Source organism: Anneissia japonica, unplaced genomic scaffold (assembly GCF_011630105.1).
Source record: "Anneissia japonica isolate Jap-2015-1 unplaced genomic scaffold, ASM1163010v1 scaffold287945_len1679841_cov205, whole genome shotgun sequence".
Lineage (NCBI taxonomy): Eukaryota > Metazoa > Echinodermata > Crinoidea > Comatulida > Comatulidae > Anneissia > Anneissia japonica.
This window is the reverse complement of record NW_022753015.1, coordinates 352,387-360,344: the sequence shown is the minus strand read 5'-3', so window position 1 is coordinate 360,344 and position 7,958 is coordinate 352,387.

Below are 7,958 nucleotides of genomic sequence, written 5' to 3'. Positions count from 1 at the left end.
TATTTATTTTGTTGTCTATAGATTAAGTTAAGGGGAAGACTAATTATTACCCACCATCAGTCATGGTGACTATATGGCTATCTGGCCTCCCCAGATAGCCTATTGTTCACCAAATTTTCATAATTTAAAAGAAATAAAAAATATACATAGCAATTATCAATTATGTCACAATTATATAATATTAATATTAACTGTAAATTATTGCATTACAGTACTAAACAATATAATTAGATTTATAAACATTCACTAATTAGATTTAATCACATTGTAGAAATGATGGCAAAGACATATAGTCAGATTCAAGGTCATTAACAATGTAGGCCTGCAAACCGAAGGTGTCATATTGCATGTACAATTTCATACAACGATTACGCCTTTTCCCTCGGAATATCGGGTGGATGAACTTTGGTCCCTTTGTTACAATGAGCCACCATTTTGCTTCAGCAAACCCTTTTATCCATTTATGGAGCCAAAGTGGAAAAGGATCCTAGAGCTGCTCATTTTAATTTACAGTAATCAAACGAAGCAAATGTCCTGATTAATTGAAGCATTGTTAAGTAAACATTTACTCGCCCAACAATGAACTGATCTTTAGTGCCTCAGGTGAGTTTTACAAGTAATGGACCATATTTGAATTAGGTACTGTAACGAAAACAAGAACCATTGTTTTCGGGTAAAAACTTTGATTTTATGAGTGTTGTCGAAAGTGATTGCATGCAGTTTTGTTTATTTTGATGAACTGTTTTCACAGCATTGCATAAGCCAAAACTTTTAATAATAATTTGTAATGAATACTATATGATCTTCTTTTAATCTATGTACCAACTAAATCACAGCTCTATTGTAATCCACTAGACTAACTTAATTTACACTTTTTTAATAAGAGTGTTACATAGTCACAGCTACTGCACCTAAGGTATAGATATGATTTGTAGGTTTTTCTAATTTAAAAAAAATAATAAAACCACATTTGACATTTTAACTCTGTCTCAATTTGTTCGCATGTTGTTCTTAGTTTTAAGCAATTTTAGACTCGGTGTTCTTATAAAATGGGTACCTTCTATAATATAGCACTGTAATACTGCTGTACAATAATGATTTCCTATGTTTTAAAAGATTGTAAAAATAAGAACAAAATAAGAACAAACATTTGAGCCTGAAATCGGAAAAAACCAAAAAATAACATACTGAGCCTCAACAGAGTTTTACTGGTTTTTGTAAAAAAGTAAGTGTAAATGTCAAAACAATATTAAATCACAGAACTAATATTTGGTTAATAATGGTATTTCTGCGTTTATTTTATATACTGCACATGGTTTGTAGAATCGAAGTTATGATTTGTAAATGAATTATACAATTTTGAAGAAGATGATCTTGTTTTCACAGGCTGCCATTGGCAGGATAAATAATAAATACATTTTTAATAAATTGAACAGATGAATTAATAAAATTTCTATTTTGTATACAGTGATACTGGGTCAGGTTAAAGAACTGGGTTTTCTATTTATCACGACAGGCAAATGTTGGTGTATTTCTGTAAGAGTTGACCACATCCTTATTCATTATATAGTGCAGATGCAATGAAATATCATTATAATTTAATCACGTTTCTTTTACAAGGAAGGAATAATTTACTCCTTTTATTGCTTTCGTAGAACAAAATCATTGTGAAATTCTGGAAATTATAAAGAATACAATGCAAGGTTTTGGGAACTTGATTCACAAACTTTTGGTCAAAGTCTGTCTTCATAATAAACTCTTTAACCATCGAAATGTTTCTACAGAAACATGATTACAAATAAGTGATTGTATTCATACAAAATAAACACTATTATCATAAAATGAAATCATGATTGATGATTGATGCTTCATTCATAATCATTAGACTGTGATTCTGCTAAATTTAATTCTTTTATTCTCAAAAATTAGTTATAATAGTGGACTGATAGCTGATAAGTGACTTCTACTGGCTTCCTGTCAAAAAATGTAATAAAAAGAAAATCAATCACACAAAGCAATACCACATAATGAGGTACTGGTTATAAATACAACAACTGAAAAAAAAAAAAAACGAAGAAGAGTCAATAGGCATAGATTAATATGAAGAAGAGGAGAAACTTACCTTTTCCTTGTTTTTAATCTTTAACAAACTATGAGAGAAAAGCTGTTTTAATCCCTGAATTAGTAAGTCACACTCCATTTTCGGTGATGAAGCATGGTTCAGGCTGAGGTAGTTATGGCACTTTTAGATGGTCAAAAATGGTAGTCAAACTCAAATACAAATTTCCTTTCTCCATTTTTTATATTTGCCAAAAAATTGGGGGATGACAGGCCAGCTGCCCCTTCCTCTTGAATCTGCCTCTGTGTACTCATTAAAAAAAATGGTAGAGTTACATAAAATAAACCATAATTGTCTTAAAGAAATTAATATAAATTATTTTCATATCATTAAAATTAATTATGTTATTAGGTCATTTCATGTCTGTGAGCAAAATGGTGAAAGATGTAGGCTTATATAAACATAAATGATAATAATAAACATACTGTTGTGGTGTCTGCAATGCTGCCTTTACAATATAATGATGCAGAAACTTAATATTTTACAATACAGATGTTACAAAATAATGGACTCAAACCCTAAGTCACAAGCCAAGTATGTTCAAACATTATAAATGCTATATAGGTACTGGTACAAGAGATTTAAAGAGAGCTACTAGATTATAGCAGTAATTTATTAACCACATAAAATAGATGGTATACACATTTTAACACAAATAAGGCTGGTTTGAGGTGTTGTGAATGTGTTAGTGAAGTGTTTGATATGTAAATAATTGAATCAATAAGTAATTGTAAGACCAGTTGTTACAGTTTGTAAATCAGGATCTCAATCTTAATGTTGGAGTTTTTATTTTAGCAGTCCATTTCAGTTGTGTTTTTTGTCTGTCTTACAGAAAGTTAATGAAAGAAACCTTCGGAATTTTGTTTTAAAATGGAAAATCAATGGATGAGCTAAATTGGTAAATTAAGTAAAAATGAATATTAAAATAAAATACTTCCAATTTAAAGTGAACAATAAATATGCAATTCATTTTTTTATACAAAATATTGTTTAAATAATCTTTTTATTATTTATCATAATATTATATAGCATTATTAATTATTATTAAATAATATTCAAGCCTATTCAATACTGTTGACAGTTTCTTAAATTATAAGTTTGAGATATGTAGTATAAACATATAATTTGAGATGGATAGAAGCTAATGGATTGAGATGACCTGTTGGCCTCATTTGTATTTGGTCAGTCTGTATGTGGTCAATGACCTTTAGATTGGATGAAGTGGAATAAAGTCAACATAAATAAATATGTTTGTTAACAATCAGTCATAGATTGAAGTTGATAATTTGATCCATGTAAAAAAAATATTAAACAAAATACCATTTGATTTGTTTTATAATATATAAAAACAACTCATATCATTTTACAACTTTCATTTTATTATCTAGCAATTATTATCAAGTTATTTATTTTAATTACTACTACAAATCATTTTAGGATCTTAACACTTTTAAAATATATCATGTTTTATCCAACAATTGTTAGTTTATATATGATAGTTACTTTGGTAAGGAGGGTACTTCCACTCGTGATAGATTCATAGACATATATAATAATTCAAGTCATATAGAATACTTATAAACACAGTTTAATATTAATTAATCAGTTTTACCATAGGTATAACTCAGTGATTTTAGTACTACTATCATAATTATTATTTGCTTTCTTACTATCATTAATAATTAATTAGATGCATTGTTAGTTTTTAATTCATCATCGCTATAGTAACAACACTCTTTCCGAAGGAAGAGAAGACAAGCTATAACAACATTTTGGGGAGAGGTTTTCATAAGTATCACTTATGAAACATTGGAACTTAATTACCAATCAAAACTAAAATTAAGTGCATATAAAATATAATTAATTTAATGAATATCAACAACTTTGACCTTTCAATTCTTGAGAAAAGTACTTTTGAAGGTTGTTACTATAAAATTTAAGGATTGCTTCTTAAACAATTGGGAGACAGTCAAGGCTGTGAGCTATAAAAAGTATGATATGCTGGGTATATAAGTATTACTGTGAAATCTCTGTCTTTGTTCCCAGACAAATTATGCATATTGGACACATGATCTTGAATCTTGAAGGAGACAGGGTCTGCAAAAAGCAAAATGTTACCATGGAAAATAACATTGTTTTAGAAAATATTCCATTGCCACAACCCAGAGGGAATACTTACCAAGCTGTTAACCTTTTAACTTGACATTCTGTCCAGCAGCCAACACCGAAGGAGGTCCATATATATCACAGATTTGCACTGTGTTTTAATAAAATGTATAAATAATAATTATATACAGAATAATAAAATAATTAATGTCAAGCAATTCATAGCAGGAAATGATATTGTCTGCTTGCTGGATTTATAAAAAAAAAATAATTCATATAAACTCAAAATAAAGGTTGATTCATCTCATTTGCAAACATCAAAATATGTGGGAGTAAAAATTGGCAGGTTTTGCCCATAGCAACTGTAGTTACATACAGGACCTTTATGGGGAAATATGCAATGTCAACATTAAATATTTATCTACAATTTGATGGACTTTGATAATTTGACATTGGTTCTATAATAAGTCTACAGTAATAAATGAACGTATAAATTCATTTCCATAAATTCTTAAATACCGTAACAGGTGAGGTCCACCAGTAAGTTTAACATAAGAATTTATTTTATTTTATTCTCAAAAGAACAATGATTCACACTTTATTTGTTCTACAAGAAAAAAATTAACATTTTTATGCTACAAGTGATGATCTATTATGTGGTTTTATTGCAGTTTGCAGTGGCGTATCCAGTAAACCTGTCAGGGCTAGGCACTGCCCCCACCCACCCCCAAAAAAAAAAGAAAAGGAAGAAAAAGGAAGCAAAGTATTTAAATTTCATGTATCAGCATCTATTGCCAAGAATTTCTGAACTTAAATGTCAAACATCAACCTCCACTTGCTCCCCACCTCACCCCCAGGTTTAGCTTTGCATGTCACATGCCCCCTACCCAGATTTTTCTATGGATCTGCTCCTAGTTTCGGTGCATGGTTCAGCATTCATGTTGGAGAGCAGCTTAGCTCAGTCTGCTAATCTGCTAATCTGGTGGTAGCTACTGTGTGTGCGCTGAACCGTGGAGATCTCTAGGTCCCCGGTTCAATTCCCATCGCCGCCTCTCCTTGTGTTTCAGCTAGAGGGCTGAAATACAAGTTACAATAGCGCACCATCTTTCGGATGAGACGTTTAAGCCGTTGGCCCATGTGCACATTAAAGAACGCAGTACACTCTTCGGAAAAGAGTAGGGGATTGTCTCCCGGTGTACTACCCAATCACCACCAGAAGGACCCCACTGGAAATAAGTCTTCTTCTAGACTTTCGTGGGCTATCCTTGGTGTTGACAGCGAATAAATCCAATCCAATCCAATGTTCTATGGATGTCTTCATTATGCAGCAGCAATTTAATGCTCAGAGTACATGGGAAAAAGTATGTACTGTATTTGAATGGCCTTCCATGGATGGGGAAATCATTAGAAAGTTGAATGAGTTTGCAGGTGTTTAGAAGCATACATCATAAATAAAATATTTTAATCATGAAAAAAAGATCTGGGATCAGATAGAAAAACATTCGAATTCCCAGGCATACCATAATGATGACACAATTTTTTTGTCTATTAAGATTACACTTTATTGTCTTGATGGTGTGAAAATGAAAGAGCTTAGTATAACCACTGGAAAAAACAAATATACTAAAATAAGTGTAAAAATGATTAAAAATAAAGTAGATTTTAACATTAAATGTAAGATAGAAAGATGAAGCTCACTATCGAGGTGTTGATTACCATACTGTGTGCTTCGCAATGTTCTATATCTATAAGTTTTCATCCACGAGTACAGTAAACTGTATGAACAACAATAAGGCATGATACGATCATCAAATTCTAGTACCCTGCGTACCATAGTTTCTTGGGTATAAACCCACCCCTTTGAATACAAATTTTGGCTGTTTTTTGTTTTTGGGGTGGGGGAGGGCTTTACCTGGAAAATCCTCTGTTCACGAAAAACTTATATTTTTTATATTTATAGAAATGGCAAATTAAAAGAGCAAATTTTAAACACTGTTGTTTGATACTTTTCTGAAGTATTGTAAAAGTAACCTAAGTTACCCATTCCTATCATAACTTGGTCATTTGCCAGGGGAAATGCTCACATGTGACATCAGACTTAAATAGGTGATGGGCTAATACATGTGGTAATCTTATAACCAAGGTGCTTCTATAGAGTAGACTGATAATACTTTATTTAGCTGGAAATAAAATGATGAAATACTGCCCATGCACCGAAGTATGTGTTTCCCCAACAAACATTTATTCCTATTACTGTGGTAATCTATTTACTTATAAGTATAAAGGGCATTACATTAATCACTTTGCAAATATGCCACATTAAGAAGTATTTGCATTAATCTTTGTGCACCTATAACATACTGTATTATTCATTCTCATCATTTCAACAACCATTATATGATGATAATTATTCATCAACCTCATTATTTATTCATGTATCAATTTAATTGGTAAACCATAGTAATGCATCACTCTAAAGTCAAAACAATTTTCATTCATCAGGTCAAAAAATAAGCTAAATACACTCTTGGGTATAAACCAAGATATTCTGTTGTTAGTTAATGAAACATTAATAGAATCTAAAACAGGAATTCTTGGCATTAAAGAGAATTCGCAATTAAAGAGGGAAATGGTTTTATGATAACATAAATACTATACTATATAAGAAAAATAAATATAATGATTAAAATAATACATGGTTATAAATTCTTCAAATTACTATATTTTTTGAATATTTTCACCAAATAAAAAATAAAATGAGGCTTTTCAAACAATGATAAGTTATAAGATTGGTTTATTTGATATTGGAATTAAATAATTTAATTAATCCAAATTGATGAACACTATTTTGTTTTAATATGGTCATGTAAATCTAAAAAACTTCTAAAAAAAAAAAAACCTGTAAAAAAATTTCAAAATCAACATTTTTCAATTACCATAATTATTAAATTTTAATTGCAAATTTGAACAAAAATACATTTTGGTTGCAAACTAGCAGATGTTGAAATAATGCCATAGCTTTCAAAAATTCTTGCTTGTGACCCAAAGATTTCTGCCAGAAAATTTTTACTGTTTTTGTTATAAATTGTCTGTAAAGCCAACATTTTTTGTTAAACTTTGGTACTCAAACCTTTCCTTAATCTAAATTTAAGAGAAAATAGCTTCTTAATCCATGGAGTAATACTTTAATCTACATAAACTGATTATTGTTTATCAATTTTCGAAATTATTGTACTAGGATTTTGGGAGTAGATTTCATAGCTGATTAAGAGAGGTAACCATGCATAATTAATTAGCAAACCAATTATGAATTGTAACAATTAATTAGTTTCTGGTTGACAACTGTAGGTAACAGATTTTGTGATTGCCTGGACGTACAGGTGCTTTGAACAGCAAATCTGCTTCAACAGCAAATGCGCAGGCATACCTGGATACTAAAGTATGAAAATGAAGAAAATAGTTACAATATCAGGAAGCTCAATTACAAACAATTGTGACCAACTCACAACCAGGGGCAGATCCAGAGATGTCCAAAAGTGGGGGTCGAAAGTTGGGCCAATCGAGACAACACGTCCTAGACGCCTAAAAATAACATTTGAGGCTTTCTGGTTATCATTTTTTTCTTTTTCTTTTTAAAAAATTATTTATACCTTCGGAAAGGCGGGTCGAAGCCGGGCCGGTCCCCCCTAAATCGCCCCTGGAAACAGCATGATCAGTGACAGATTCAGTTGGG